This window comes from Heptranchias perlo, chromosome 27, assembly GCF_035084215.1.
Source record: "Heptranchias perlo isolate sHepPer1 chromosome 27, sHepPer1.hap1, whole genome shotgun sequence".
Lineage (NCBI taxonomy): Eukaryota > Metazoa > Chordata > Chondrichthyes > Hexanchiformes > Hexanchidae > Heptranchias > Heptranchias perlo.
In genome coordinates this window covers 11,693,194-11,709,064 of record NC_090351.1, presented here as the reverse complement: position 1 = coordinate 11,709,064, position 15,871 = coordinate 11,693,194, and the positions used below count along the sequence as shown (strand labels likewise).

The 15,871-nt window shown below is 41.5% G+C and overlaps 1 protein-coding gene across 6 annotated transcripts in view; it reads right to left on the bottom strand.

The window, feature by feature from the left end:
* pacsin1b (protein kinase C and casein kinase substrate in neurons 1b) overlaps positions 1-15,871 on the bottom strand; it is a 261,076-nt gene that overhangs the window by 145,338 nt on the left and 99,867 nt on the right. Inside the window, exon 2 of one of the 6 annotated variants that reach the window (XM_068007333.1) lies at positions 5,897-5,942. The exons of the other annotated variants lie outside the window; for them this stretch is intronic. The gene's annotated coding sequence lies outside the window, so the exon portion shown is untranslated. The remainder of the gene's footprint in view (positions 1-5,896; positions 5,943-15,871) is intronic. 6 annotated transcript variants of the gene reach the window in all.

Below are 15,871 nucleotides of genomic sequence, written 5' to 3'. Positions count from 1 at the left end.
TAACGTTTCAGGTCGATGACCCTTCTAATGAAGAAACATTAACTGTTTCTTTCTCCACAGATGCTGCCTGACTGGAGTATTTCCAGCATTTTGTTTTTATTATATCCAATTATACTGGTCAGGCATAACACGTCAGATGTGTTATAGAAGGTCAATCTTCTTCCCCTCCTCTCTTCTATAATGTAAAGTTGATACAGTTTGCAGCAGAATTCTAAAATTAACTGCCTTGAAGACCAGTAGGATTCAGAAAGTTGTCTTGTGTTCTCTTGACTTGTAGTCTAATGATCTCCAGACGCACCCAAGAACCTGAATTGCCTCATTAGAAACCGTCTCACACAGACTGGATGCTTTCAGAACCTCTGCCAATTTAAATCCTTCTATGTTGTTTTAAAATTTTTGTTTTAGATTTTCCAGTTTACCTTTGGTCACGTTGTGGGTAGGGCAAGAAAATCAGAGGACTCCTCGCAGATCTGCTCCTAGGTACGGCCAATTCTGCCATCAACAGGTCCAGGACGCATAAAATTACTGAGCAGGATTGCTCCAGCTGCTTGCTTAAATTCTATGCTCAGATCCTGGTGTGGGGCTTAAACCCACAACCTTCTGACAATATTAAATCCAACAATATAAATGATCACTTGATCCCATCCATTCTCAAAGATATTGAATATCATAGGATAAACCTAGCCTACAATATCCTTAGGGAGTAAAGGGTAGAGTTCCCTGGATTGCCTCAAAGCAAGATATTTGTGTGGTACAGAGCCATACAGATCACAAAGTCTCATGTGTGATCAATGGAAGGTGCAAAGTTGATCATCTCACATAGGGCAACGAGGAGAAGCACTACACTTAGCCTCACTGTCTTCAAGGGTTTTGGGAGGGAAGGGGGTGACGGGGGGAGCCAGGCTGGTCACTGCAGTGACTACTTCTCCATGTATAGAAGCGACGAAGGAAGGGATAAAGGCAGGATCAGGTTCAGCTGTGATGTCCGCGTGATTGAATTTCCTGCCAACATTAATCTAGGCTCACATATAAAGAATGGCCAACTGGGTGAGGTACCAGCGTGAGTCAGTGCCTCCAGGAGAGAAGTGGGGAGGGGGAATGAGCTGACTGTGTACAACCTTCAGTTCTGGGCTAAAGATCGTTCAACTCAGCAAGCTGTGAGTCAATCAATCTGAGCCTACTTAATGAGAACACATACATTCTGAATGTCTCCCAGAACAAGTTTCCTAATTGCAGAAACATTTTCAATCTGTGCGTGTAGGATAGAGTCCAGCCCATGGTATGGGAGGCAGGAAGACAAAGCACCACCCCAGCCAGCAGGTTACACTGTACGGTACTGTAGATTTTTGTGTTGAAAAGGTTACTTAAGCATTGTCCTTCACTACAAATCAGGTGATCTTTTACAAACACAAAAATTGCAAAATAATCTTCCTAAAGATAGTTAAATTGGTTCCCACATGGGTAGGTTTTAAAAACAATTGTAAATAGAGCATTAGAAATTATAAACTATAAACAAGTTCTTAATTATTGAAGGGTGTGCAATACTTATTCCTGATTTCATTAATGCAAACATCTAATAAAAATCAACTTTAGTCAAAATAAAACATGGAGTATGGAATATAGTTTAGACTGCGGCACTGCCAGGTCAGATGATGTCTTTTCTACAAGCTGTCACAAATAATTAAGATATTGTAAGCCTGCCTGCAAGACTAGTGACTGGTTTAACTCCAAGCTCTTCCAAAATCTCAAAATTCACTTTTTATAAACTGGGTTTACTATATAGTGTCACTTAAACTTAAACAACTACATTTTCTACAAATTATAGTCAAATCTGTACTGTCTGGGGAGAAAAAAAACAATGCACAGTATAGTCTTAGTTACACACTAATCACAGATTCCTAGATGAGCTAGTGACATTTGGTAGCGATTGTACTTTATCACAATACTGCACATGGATCAAAGACTCTTCAGTAGTTTAGTAGGTTAAATTGCCAGTGCTGCACCCCACACACCAATCCATCAGCCAAATGAGGACAGGTGATAAACCATGCTGTATACCAACATGCAGAAGTGGGTTCACACCAGTCTCCTGACCAGTCTAACTGAGGACGGTGACAAGCAGACTCTGGGGTCGGGAGAAGAAAAAAAAGAGGAGGGAGAAAAAGAGAGGTGGGAGTTGTCCTAAGTCACTGTTCCATGGCCCACAAGGCCTGTTAGAGCAATACCCCCATCAGAAATCTAGAAGGACATCTTGCTACACTTGGTGGGGAATAATGTGGGAGAGCAAGAAAGGCAACTGGGGGGAAAAAAAAAGTTAATCGAGCTGCTACATACAACAGCAGAGCATCTGAAATTGTGGAACTGCCATGAGCCCTGCGGCACTGCTTTGTCCTATCCCTCAGTAGCATTGTTAGCCAACAACAAATAAGTATTGGCTTCAGAAAATGCAAGAGTCTATGCTCCATTTATCAGCTATCCAAACTACACTGTCGGGACTTGAAATGACATAGAATGCAGGTTAACAATGTCTATACAATATCCATCACAAAGCAGTGCTAACTCAAACAATACAGTATTTCACCAAAGACCCTGCAGTTTATATCTTCAGCTTGTTGTGGCATTAAACTGAGTGGAGGTGGGGCAGAGAGGGGAGAACAACTTAGCTCTAATGAACGTTGTTGTTCAGGTCTGCTGTAAATACCTCGTCCGGTTCAGTGCTGTCGGTTGCTCCCATAAGCAGGCCGAGCGTCTTATTTTTACGGGAGCTGACTCAAACTGCCCTATATCTACTTGTACAATAGTGTAACCCAGGGGCATACCAATAGCATCCCCTTATTATCGGGTCTGGATATTTGTGTCTTTCATACGTGTGCTTCTTCAATCTCTCCGAACAAACAGTTGGAGAGACAAGATTGGATATGCATCATTAAGCTACTTTACGTCACAGCCCGAGAGCACGCAAAGCAACAGGATGATCGGGGGTGCTCTTGTTTCAGTAAAACTGGTTTTCGTGTAATTCTACTAAATAATGAACATGCTACGCTGCCCCACATTATTGGGTCATCTTACTTGACTTAAAACAGAATAATTCCTCTGCATTCTGTATAATGATGTTCCTTCATCATCACTGGGTCAAAATCCTGGAACTCCCTACCCAACTGCATTGTGGGAGCAACTTCACCGCAAGGAATGCAGCGGTTCAACAAAGTGATCTGCCACCATCACATTCTCAGGGTAACTAGGGATGGACAATAAATGCTGGTCTTGCCAGCGATGCTCATATCCAGAGAATGAATTTCTAAAAATTCTAGCCTTCAGCCCAGGGCACAATCTGCTCTCCCTGGGATCTGTTTTTTCTTCCTCTCCCAGCCAGACTCCAGATGTCAGCTGTTAGTCAACCCTGACTGCTCTCCACCCAAAAGCAGAAACCACCAGCTTAACATGGCAATGCATCCTGCTGAGTTGAAATGAAGAGAGTTATCACAGCAGCACAGTGTGCACAATCATTAGGATGCTAAATTATCTCTCATTGTCTCCAGCACACTGATTCAGACATCCCAATCTGAATTATAATCTGTAACTCCCAGTTCTGCTGTCCTATGAAATGAAGTGGAGATGCCGGTGATGGACTGGGGTTGACAATTGTAAACAATTTTACAACACCAAGTTATAGTCCAGCAATTTTATTTTAAATTCACAAGCTATCGGAGGCTTCCTCCTTCCTCAGGCTTCCTCCTTCCTCCTTCCTTCATTTCGTTCACCTGAGGAAGGAGGAAGCCTCCGAAAGCTTGTGAATTTAAAATAAAATTGCTGGACTATAACTTGGTGTTGTAAAATTGTTTACAACTATGAAATGAACACTAACATTCCGCCGCCGCCGCCCCCCCCCCCCCCCTACCATGGCGGTATAGTAAAATCACAAAAATGTGAATTACATAACCAAATCTCCCCACCAATACTATTCAGAGGTTAAATCAAATCCTTTTGTGATCTTATAAGACCCTGAAAACAACCTGCTTGTATCTGCTTTGACATTAAAAGGAAATTCATTTTCTTCAAGAGACAGTACACCATAAATTGACAAAAAACCTTCTTGGAATTCAAGACGCATATCGTACTGTCCTATGAAGTGTTCTAATCAAACAGGGTTAAACAGACTTGCACTGTAGGATACTCCCCTAAGGTGCACAGTTATTTTTCAAATTCATATCAAAGAGAATAATGTTAAATATTTAGCCATGCTATTAATGGAAATAATCTCAAAACTAAATTTCACTTTCATACATACTGTTCTTACACTTGCATATTTAGGAACATAGGAACAAGCCCCTCGAGCCTGTTCAGCCATTCAATTAGATCATGGCTGATCTGTATCTTAACTCCATCTACCCACCTTAGTTCCATATCCCTTAATACCCTTGCCTAACAAAAATCTATCAATCTCAGTTTTGAAATGTTTAGTTGACCTAGCCAGGGTGGGGGGGAAAAAAAAAGTTCCAGATTTCCACCAACCTTTGTGTGAAGAAGTGCTTTCTGACATCACTCCTGAATGGCCTAGCTCCAATTTTAAGGTTATGCCCTCTTGTTCTGGACTCTCCCAGTTTCTATCTACCCTATCAAATCAGTTAATCATCTTAAACAGTTCAATTAGATCACCCCTTAATCTTCTATATTTCAAGGGAATACAAGCCTAGTCTATCCAATCTGTCCTCATAATTTAACCCTTTTAGCCCCGGTATCATTTGGTGGATCTGCGCTACACCTCCTCCAAGGTCAATAGGGGGCATAATCTTAGAATAAGGGGCTGCTCTTTCAAAACTGAGATGAGGAGAAACTTCTTCACTCAGAGGGTGGTAGGTCTGTGGAATTTGCTGCCCCAGGAAGCTGTGGAAGCTACATCATTAGATAAATTTAAAACAGAAATAGACAGTTTCCTAGAAGTAAAGGGAATTAGGGGTTATGGGGAGCGGGCAGGAAATTGGACATGAAGCTGAGTTCGGATCGGTCAATGCCCTGTGGGTGGCGGAGAGGGCCCAGGGGCTGTGTGGCCGGGTCCTGCTCCGACTTCTTGTGTTCTTTAGATTTGTGGTTGGGATCAGATCAGCCATGATCTTATTGAATGGCGGAGCAGGCTCGAGGGGCCGATTGGCCTACTCCTGCTCCAATTTCTTATGTTCTTATGTAATATATCCTTCTCGAGGTGCGGAGCCCAGAACTGAATGCATTACATCACTGAAATGCTGCAATTCCTCCCGTAGGTTCCTTTCCAGACAAGCCTTCAAAATGAGATTACAGGTGCTATATGTGCACCATCTGGAGAAAAATCAAACATATGGCAGTCATTTTGAAATACTGTGTGAAACCATACAGATTTATTCCTTTCTTGGGGAGGTTTCCTACCCTAATTTCTTAATTCCATAAAATACATGGTCACTCCTGAAGTGATAACATGAAAATATAAAGATTTGGGGCATGATTTTAAATGGCAAAAGGAGGTGGGTTGGCAGCAGGGGGCAGTAAAAAAATCTTAAAAATCTAAAACCCACCCCCATCCTGCCTACTTCCAGTTTTCACATTGGCGGGTAACTAACCAGCTCTGGGGAGGCGGGGTCAGTAAAAGCTTTCAAGGAGGCAGCGGGCCTCCGTTTTTACAGATTTTTTTTTATTTTTAACCCCTGGGGGCTGGGATTCCCATGCCACGCAAGGCGGCGAGAAGGCCCAAAATGGCCTTTATAGCAGCGCTTGTGGGCCAGGAGGAACAGGAGTGCTTCCCCCAGGCCCAACAAGCCCACTTGCAGCGACACCCCCAAGTTCTCCGATCCCCCCCACGATCTCCGAGCCCCCCCTTCCCCCGATGACTGATTTCCTCCCTCCCCCCCCCCCATCTAACACTTACCTGTTCACGACCTCTTCCTTTCTCTTCTCCCGTCAATCAGGCTGGCCTGTCGGGTGGGAAATGTACAAAAAAAAATAAAACATTTCCTTACATTAAAATCGAAGGACTTCCAGGTTTCCTGTTAGGAATTCCACCCCCTGCCCTCTCGATAAAATCATGCATGCCCTTGGTATTTGTCATGTGCATTTTCCTACTGACTTAATTGCTAACTACAGCCTTAAAACTCAAAGATCCCATTGAGGCACACAGGAGAGTTTGTTGGCAAAAGTAATGAATATGATTACAGAAGCCAACACAACACCAAGTTATACTATTAGGGTAAAAGACAAAACTATATCGCGTAGAACTTGGCAATCACATGTACAACCTACTTATTACACAATGGAAGCTGAAGTTAAAATTTTAAAATGAACACGAGAACTGGAAGGTGTTAAAGTTTTTGAGCAAGTAGAGCCAGGGAAAAGGGGAGGGGCTTCACTCCCTCCACCACTTTCCCTGGCTTTGTACTTGCTTAAAAACTTTAACTGTTTAACATCTTCCAGTTCTGACGAAAAGTCTTCGACCTGAAACGTTAACCCTGTTTCTCTCTCCACAGATGCTGCCTGACTTGCTGAGCTTTTCCAGCATTTTCTGTCTCTATGTAATTCTGTGCTGGGCTACTTTGCTGTTTCTGTACAGTAACATTTTATGATTCACAAATGCTCAACTGTTGATTTCTCAAGTTGGCCACTGTTCACCACGATGATTTTCTGACGATGATGGTATTTATTGGACAGGGCGGGGTGGATAAATGGCTTTTATAACTGAAGACTGGAGATGGATTACTACGGTCAGTAAGTAGTTAGAAAAGTTCCTGTAAGGCAGCTGACACTTACGAGAACAAATCCCTTCAAGATGCTACTTCAATTTTATTTGTTCTTGGGATGTTTATTGGCCATCGCTAGTTTATTGGCAGACATTTATTGAGAATTAAGAGTCAGCTACATATGGGATTGGAGTTACACACAAGCCAACCCAGATAGGAGTGGCAGATTCCCTTCCCTGATGGACATTAGTCAACTAGTTTTTTTGGTTGTGTTTTGTTTTTTTTGGGAGCAATCTAGCAGATTGCATGGTTACTTTCTGATGTTGCCCTATGAATGACCAAATTTCACAACTTGCCATTGTGGGATTGTAACTTATAACTTCTGGGTTGCTGAGTCCGGTATCTTGACCATTGGCCGACAATACCCTAGTTGAATTCCCTCTGCCAGAAATCTAACACTTAAGGCAATACTGCTTTTAGTACCAGAGAGGTATTGGTCTACTGCAGGACTGCTAGCATGGTTAGTTTTATTGAAGCTGACTTCCCAGCAGAAAAACAACAAAAATACTGAATCCTTAAGAACTGGTTTACCATTATGCTGCAAAATGATTGGGGCATAAAAATGCACCCAAGGCACATACAAGTAACAAATAAGATATCATGAGTGATTATTTCAGGATTGTCTCTGCAAGCAGAATTTGCTGGAGGGAAGAACACTACTAATGGCTTGGCACACCATGACAGATCTTGCAATTTTTGAAACTGTGACAGCAGTGATGTTACTTAGACAAAAAAATCAGGATGGCGAATGTATCACTGGGTCAGGGCAAGAGTGGGTGCATAGGCTCGCCTCGAGTCAGGGCTGGCAGAGCAGCTGATGTTCCAAGCACAGATTCTGCCAGCTGGCCTTGCTGCTCCTCCGTCTTATTTTTTAAGTGGACAACCTTCATCAAGGGAATTATAGTGCTAATACAGGCAACTGGGGTGCTTAACTTCAGGAGAGAATCTGGAGAGACACCTAAGTGCCCAATGTCCGAGTGCAGCTGCCAATCTGGGAGGTTGGCGGGGGCAGCTATAAGTGTGATTTCCCCCTCCCCACCTTAGCTGAAATTGCCTGGTTACTGGTCCTTAAGCATTAGTGGTTTACCAATGACTTTTTCATTAAAAGGTTTAAACGTCTCCACTGTCCACAAGGAGAAGCATCCTTTACTAACTGAATGATACTTGAGTGTGATGTAGAATCCATCCACATCTAAAGAAATGAATGTGATTCATATAGTCACCACAGTAGAAAATACCAGTTAAAAAAAAACAACATCCATTTAAAGGATGCCCCAAACAATGCATTAGGATAAAGGTGCACTACATTATGCAATACTAATAGAACCCAGTTTTATTACATTCATGTTTGGTGCTGACTTAAAATGCTTTCTACAAAATTTTACTGGTCAGCCAAAATTAAATGTAATTTTTTTTTATAAATGAAAGTAGCAATTTTCATAGGTTACAACTCTTCTGTTTATTTGAACAGAAATACATAATAATTACTCCCCCAATCAGTAATGTTTCCCTTTAATTTACTAGAGAAACTTTTTTTTTTTTAAAAAGCAATATTCTCTGAATAAATAATTTTATAATGAAATCCCCTTTCAGACTGAAGGTCATCGGTCTTTGAATATAATCCACTGGAGAATGGAGACACTAAATTAAAAGTATTCTATGCCCATTTAAGATTTTGAAACAACTAATATCCCTGGTCTGGAATGGTGGCAATTGGGCAGAAAACCTATTACCAGACGTCTTCCCAGCATAGAAGAGCGTTAGGTAGAAGACAGCAGCCAGGTTTAAAGAAAAACACTTGACTTAGAAATGAATCTGTCTTCTTGATGGCACAGCTGAGAGCAGAAACTTGCCCTGTGGAGGATGTCCAATGTGAACCCATCTGCCACCAATGCTTGGCACAGTGAGTTGGAGTTTCAATATGCCACATAATTTTGCCAACCACAATGAAACACTAATATTTTCCTGTTGTACCTTCCCCCCCACCCCACAAAGTGAAATTTTACACATTTTGGAGCAAGAAGCAAAACGTACTAAATTAAATTTAAGGACTGGAGAACCATGGGGAGATCGGAGCCAAGCAACTGAACACAACAATCCAGGCACCTAAGCAGACAGACTGAGGATGCCAATGCGGGGTCTTTAGCAGTGTTGAAGAGTGGACATTAGGCTGGGACTAGCTGAAATAAATGGACACAGTCTTGCTGCTGAACTCCTCAGTTACTTGAGGAGTTATTCTGGTTTCATTTTAGGATATGAAACTGTATGGAATATGAACCAGATTAACTGAACCGTACATTTTTGGCAACGTTCCCTTTATAAAGATTCTTTGCTCTATCTTTAAATTTTTTTGTGAAATTTTGTGCCAAGTTGAGGGATGCCAGACAATCCTGAATACAAGACTACAGGAATACATGGCGGCAACCTTAATTATCAGAAAACTCAGATTGTACATTGCTTACAGATTTCCCATAGAAACAATATAAACTCCTTGAATAGGTCAAACATTCCCCAAATAATTCTTAAAGGTCAGTGCGCTACTAACATTGTATAAGGTTAAAAAGGTGTTTCACAGTGAAGTATTGATTAGTGACAAATTCCTGTGTAAAGAATAGGATGAGATGACTGGAGTTTTCTTTGCATTCGCACCCAAGATACACCGTAATCTGGGCGCAAACCAATTATGTGGCTTAAAAGATTGTGGCATTTTGGGCGTAAGTGAGTTACCCGTGTAATTACAATACGACTAAGTCGCCTCAATCATTTACGTTCACTTTTACAAACACTGTGTCCAAAAGAATCTCCACCCATAAAACTGGCCACGCCAACGACTCTCAAATACAAGTATCCTCCGATTACGTTTGTTCGTGGAGGTACATTGCGACCAGCTCAATTTTCTGGGTTTTTTTTAAAATTGCAAATTTTTTTGAGCCTTTTTAAAAAATTTATTCTCAGAGACCTGCTCTGTATTTTCTGTTTCTTTTAATGCATCTTTGTGCCACAAGTATAAGTCACATCAAAAACTGAAAACCAATTGCAGGCTTTTAAACATGCTGTGCCTAATGTGCATGAATGATGGTGAAATGAGTTCAAATTTTAAGACTCAATGAAGAAATATACTGATGTGGGTTCGGTGTTTCCTTGGGCTCTGATTGTTTACGCTGATTTATGCCCAGTTACACCCATTTTAAGTTTGGGCATATTCTAATGAGATTGGGAGGATACTTGGGTGGAACTTGACATCGGCAAAATGAGGGCAACATTGGGCACATTTTCAGGTCCATCATCCGGGTTGTGCTGTCTGCTGAAATAGAGAGAGAGAAAAAAATTTTTACCCTCAAATGTTGGGTATACTGGCATTATGGGTTCAATATCTATAACTTGCAGGCACAACATTAAGTTGCTTTCTTCTTGTGTCAGCCAAAGGATGTTACAACTGAAGTAAGGGAAAGGGTGAGGAATCCACATCGGGACATAGCAACTGATTATAACTAACTTATCCCTCCAGTTTTTGCTTCCTCCCTCTTGAAGCAGCAAGCCTCTACTCTACACTTCCCCACAGTGGCACTGGCAAGATTAGAAACTAAACACATGGAGGATCCAGAATACAAGTCTGTGTCCTATCATTAGAATGCTAACAATCTCAACAGTGGTGCCCTATGTGGTACAGTTGAGAATGAACAAACTCACCTCAACTGCAGCTATGAAACTGGTGCAGAGTCAATCAGAGCTACCTACTACCCATCAATAAAGTCATTGTTTTTAGAATGTAGCAGTCTTTTTATGATAGAAAGTTTTGTGAGCAGATGCTACTTCTGTTTTCCACTAAATTAGTGATACTCATTTCCTCTTTATAATATAAGATGGAACATTGAAATAAACAAAAAACTGATGTGAAACTTTTGCTATTTCTTTTTCAATTATTAACAGTTTTCAAACTCATTCACTAGGTTATATGGTGCGATGGTCAAAGTGCTTCAAAAAACAGCCGAGTAGTTAGTCAAACCAGTAGACTGAATTTTCATTCTAAGGTTAAATGGCCCAACCTCACAGGCACTGATGACACAGACTGAGCATGTTGCATGAAGATCCCCCCACCCCCTTCTTCTGCATCACTACAGCAAATCTGCTCATCTGGAACAGTTGAACACAACGATGGAATTTTAAGGCAACTTTTTATTTGATTAGCTTACTCCAATTCAATTTCTTAAGGCATAGGCATCCAGCCTGTAGCCCTAGGACCAAATATAGACCCAACTCTCACATTCAGTCCCCGAAGCCCAGTCCTATTTGTGTTTGTATTTTTAATTTGCTGGTTTATCCTGTTAGGCTCTAGAATTTTTAGAAAGAATTATTTTTAGTGTTGTCTCACTGGTGGATAAATCCCAAATTGATACCAAGATCAGCTAATAGTCAACAACTTGAAATATATGCCAATACGGATGTAAACTTTATATGTTGTCTCCACCCCCTGCCCCTCCTCCCCATGTTCAATGGTACACACCTATTTGACCACAAACTCAAAAGCTTGGATGCCGCTGCCTTAAGGTAAACGTCTATTGGAGTCTACAGTGGCTTTAACATGGGAATGAAGGACAATGCAGCAGCAATCCAGGATGTTACAACAAGTGACCAAAAAGAGTCTTAGTCCTGTTGTCAGAGCAAACGATTGAATAGAAAGATGTAGCAACAAATGAAAGCAAAGTCTGCACCTTGGTGATTTAAGCTTTTTCAAAAGGCATCTCTAACCTATTTTGAGATTCATAGAAATAATTGCTTTTAATCCTAGCCTAGCATACTTGTTATTTAGAAAGATATTCAATAATTTTGTAATCAAGAGAACCTTAAATTTCAGCACTCGCTAATGATTCAGCTATTCCATCATAGAGATTTGTGCCAGAGGAGTTAAGAAACACCACAATAAGGTTCAAGGCTAAAATTAACACAGTACTCACTCACTCCCCCCTCAATGTAGTAAAGCAAAAGAGGAAAAGGTGAAAAAAAAACACAACATGCACATAACCAGGTCAATGTGGGCCCACACAAGTAACTCCTAGCGGGATATTAAAGAGCAACATTGAAGGAGGAGCGAGAGTAGGCTGTGCACTTCTCAATCAGGAAAGAGGGAATTAAACAAAAATTAAACAAAAATTAACAGCATCAAAATCAATTTGTGGTATCGCTGAAGGATTTGGCCCACCATAAAAACTCTGCAAGATAGATTCACAACAATTTGCTCCATAAATTTGCAACAGGTTTCTTCTCAGCTCGACTGAGCAGATTTCTACAAAGAATAGGAGGTGCGAGTGACTGCCCTCGACATCAAGGCAGCATTTGACAGAGTGTGGCACCAAGGAGCCCTAGTAAAATTGAAGTCAATGGGAATCAGGGGGAAAACTCTCCAGTAGCTGGAGTCATACCTAGCACAAAGGAAGATGGTAGTGGCTGTTGGAGGCCAATCATCTCAGCCCCAGGACATTGCTGCAAGAGTTCCTCAGGGCAGTGTCTTCAGCTGCTTCATCAATGACCTTCCCTCCATCATAAAGTCAGAAATGGGGATGTTTGCATAGTATTCAGTTCCACTTGCTACCCCTCAGATAATGAAGCAGTCCATGCTTGCATGCAGCAAGACCTGGACAAAATCCAGGCTTGGGCTGATAAGTGGAAAGTAACATTTGCGCCAGACAATGACCATCTCCAACAAGAGAGTTGAACCACCTCCCCCTGACATTCAATGGCATTGCCATCGCCAAATCCCCCACCATCAATATCCTAGGGGTCACCATTGACCAGCCACATAAATAATGTGGTTACAAGAGCAGGTCAGAGGCTGGGTATTCTGCAGCGAGTTACTCACCTCCTGACTCCCCAAAGCCTTTCCACCATCTACAAGGCACAAGTCAGGAGTGTGATGGAATATTCTCCACTTGCCTGAATGAGTGTAGCTCCAACAACACTCAAGAAGCTCGACACCATCCAGGACAAAGCATCCCACTTGATTGGCATCCCATCCACCACCCTAAATATTCACTCCCTTCACCACCGATGCACCGTGGCTGCAGTGTGTACCATCCACAGGATGCACTGCAGCAACTCGCCAAGGCTTCTTCGACAGCATCTCCCAAACCCGCGACCTCTACCATCTCGAAGGACAAGGGCAGCAGGCACATGGGAACAACACCACACGCACGTTCCCCTCCAAGTCACACACCATCCCGACTTGGAAATATATCACCGTTCCTTCGTCGTTTTTGGGTCAAAATCCTGGAATTCCCTAAAGCACTGTGGGAGAACCTTCACCACTCAGACTGCAGCGGTTCAAAGCAACAGCTTACCACCACCTTCTCAAGGGCAATTAGGGATGGGCAATAAATGCTAGCCTTGCCAGCGACACCCACATCCCATGAACGATAAATACAGATAGCACACATACCCACGAGCTTTATATCAAAAAAATGAGGGAAGCATGTGTTATAGGTATCACAAGTACACTTTGATATTTTGACTACCCCATTTCACTGTGCTTTTTTAAAAAAGAAACTTCAGTAAGACCTGCCTTTCAATTAACCATCAGAATTTGACAAACAAGGCCTTATGTGAGGCAGCCCACTGTTTCTTTTGCTACTTGTATTTCATCTTTGCTTAGTCCAATAAAGTACATTATTTCTATTGTACTCATCTTCATCCCTGGGATTTTGTTATAGTATACATGCAACAACAAATTTTGAGGAACCTTGATTACCCATCCAATTCCATTATTCATAAACGTGGCCCCGTACCGTTATGGCGGATGGTGGAGATTGCACCGTGCAACCCTAAATAGCCGCCCTACACACACCACAGCAATATAGAGAGTATAAGTACAAAGGCACTTCAAAATAGAGATTAAAGGGAAGTTGAAGACAACAAACCTCGGAGTGGATGATGGGGGGGGGGGGGGGTGGAGAAAGAGAGAGGAAGAAAAATTACATTGCTAAAAACAGAGCACAGTAGTACAGTTGAGGATCACAATCAAGAAAGTAGATGCTCTGTGCATCAACTACAGAATAAATTGACTGCATTCACAAAAGCAAAAAACATTTCTTACCGTATTATTGAAGCTTCTGTTTATATTTGTGCAAATAAAACTTCTTTTTCACCTTAAGCTCCTTGTAATTTTAGTTATCCCACTGTTTAATCTAAAAGTGATAGAGGGAACACTCTCCTAATATACTTAGCAACAGCCTGCCAAAACTGCAATTTCACAAATTGAATTATAAGGTTAAAATAACCAGAGGCCAAACATTTAGTACAATCAATCTGAACCTGGCCAACATGATTAGGAAAGGCTCTACTGGAAACAGGTGACAGGAGCTTGTTTTGTGTTTTAAGCAGAATTTTTAAGCTGCTAATCTAACAAACCGGTTGGCAGGTTAAAGGTTGGACTTGACACAAATCGAAAAAAAGTGATATGTTTAAGTTCAATAGATAACAGAAAACAGACAAATCACCTGGTTAACCCTCGTGTGGACTGCAATAGAATTTCTGTATCAAGTTCATAACAAATCAAAAATCTACCTTAGACCCAGTCTTGTGTTCTGAACTTCTGCACTTTGTTCAATAAGGCCTGATCCTTAATATCAATAGAAACCCTACCTCAACGAGCATAATTAATCAGTTTTCCACTCTCCAAAGCATTGCTCCAATTGGCTCCCAAGCAGTCTGGTTATCTGCTTCTACCAGTCCATTAGTCTTCCTCCATCCCTGTACGAATCCAAAGGCTAGCGGTTTGGACCGTGTACTGATATTATGGTGTCAAACAGAACTTCCCCACTCTTGCCTCATTTTTCTAAAAAGTACCTTAGTTTGGTGGCAACTAGTTCTTAGTACAATTAGTTAGACAGACCCTGGAGTTCCAATTCCAACATTCACCACAGTTTTGCAAGAACTGGTTCAATGATGATCGAACACACAATCGTCTCTCTGTATCATAGATGGAGTTGGATATGAATTGAAGATCCTTACATATAGTTTCACAGTCCCTCAGTGAGCAAAAGGCCATTTCAAGCCGCCAGGCTCAACCTCCTTCAGCTCGGCTGTTTTTGTTAAATCAACAGATATTATTAAATGGAGCAAAGAATTATATATTTCCAGTGTCCACAGATAGCATAGCAACAACACTGTGCCTTTTATATACATAACGAACCAGCCACAGCAAAAGGTTAAGTTGATAACAGGCTTTCAGCGAGCAATGGTGAAGCCATAATTCCAATGCAAGTTCATAAAACTTTGGAAGATAAATGCAAGAACGTTGAAAAGTGTTGGATAAGCACCACACCCATTACTGTCTGGATCTTAAGACAGTCCAAGTACTGCTTCTACCTAAGCAATAGCCTCACTGTCCTAATTTTTTTTTAGTACAATAACAAACCCCCTAGGCCTCATTTTTCTGTACTCCAGGACCTCTACTCAAAGGGCATTACCTGCCACACTTCACTGTTTGGTTTTAGTTCCCCCACACCTTCTGTTAAACACTTTCCTGCCATCTTCCATTGTGCAAGCAAAATTTTTCCTAAAGATCATCTTGGCTCTTTGAATCTGCAACTGTGCTGCCAAAACACCCAAATTATCCCATCCACACAGTAGTTGCTTTCACTTGTACTATAATTCCTCTGTAAATCAATCATTTTAGCATTGTTCAAATATGTATTATGAACACTGTGCGCATGTGATCTGACCAGGGTGATACTGCAATCTAGTTCTAGTGGATAGACAGTTACAGCTTTGTAAAGCATGCCAGTATGTTTGAGCAACATCTTAAAAAGAATTATAGGTCACTAAACTATCCTTTGGTTGGTTGTCACCTGAAGTGGGATTCCCTGAACAGTTAGTTTCAAGGTATTGAAGATAAGGTTCCATTTGGCATTTAGTTACGTACGTACGAACATACGAATCAAGAGCAGGAGTAGGCCATTTGGCCCCTCGAGCCTGCTCTGCCATTCGATAAGATCAACCCTACTTTCCCGTCTACCTACTACAACCTTTGACTCCCTTGTTAATCAGGAATCTATCTAACTCGGCCTTAAAAATATTCAATGACCCTGCCTCCACCGCTCTCTGGGGAAGGGAGT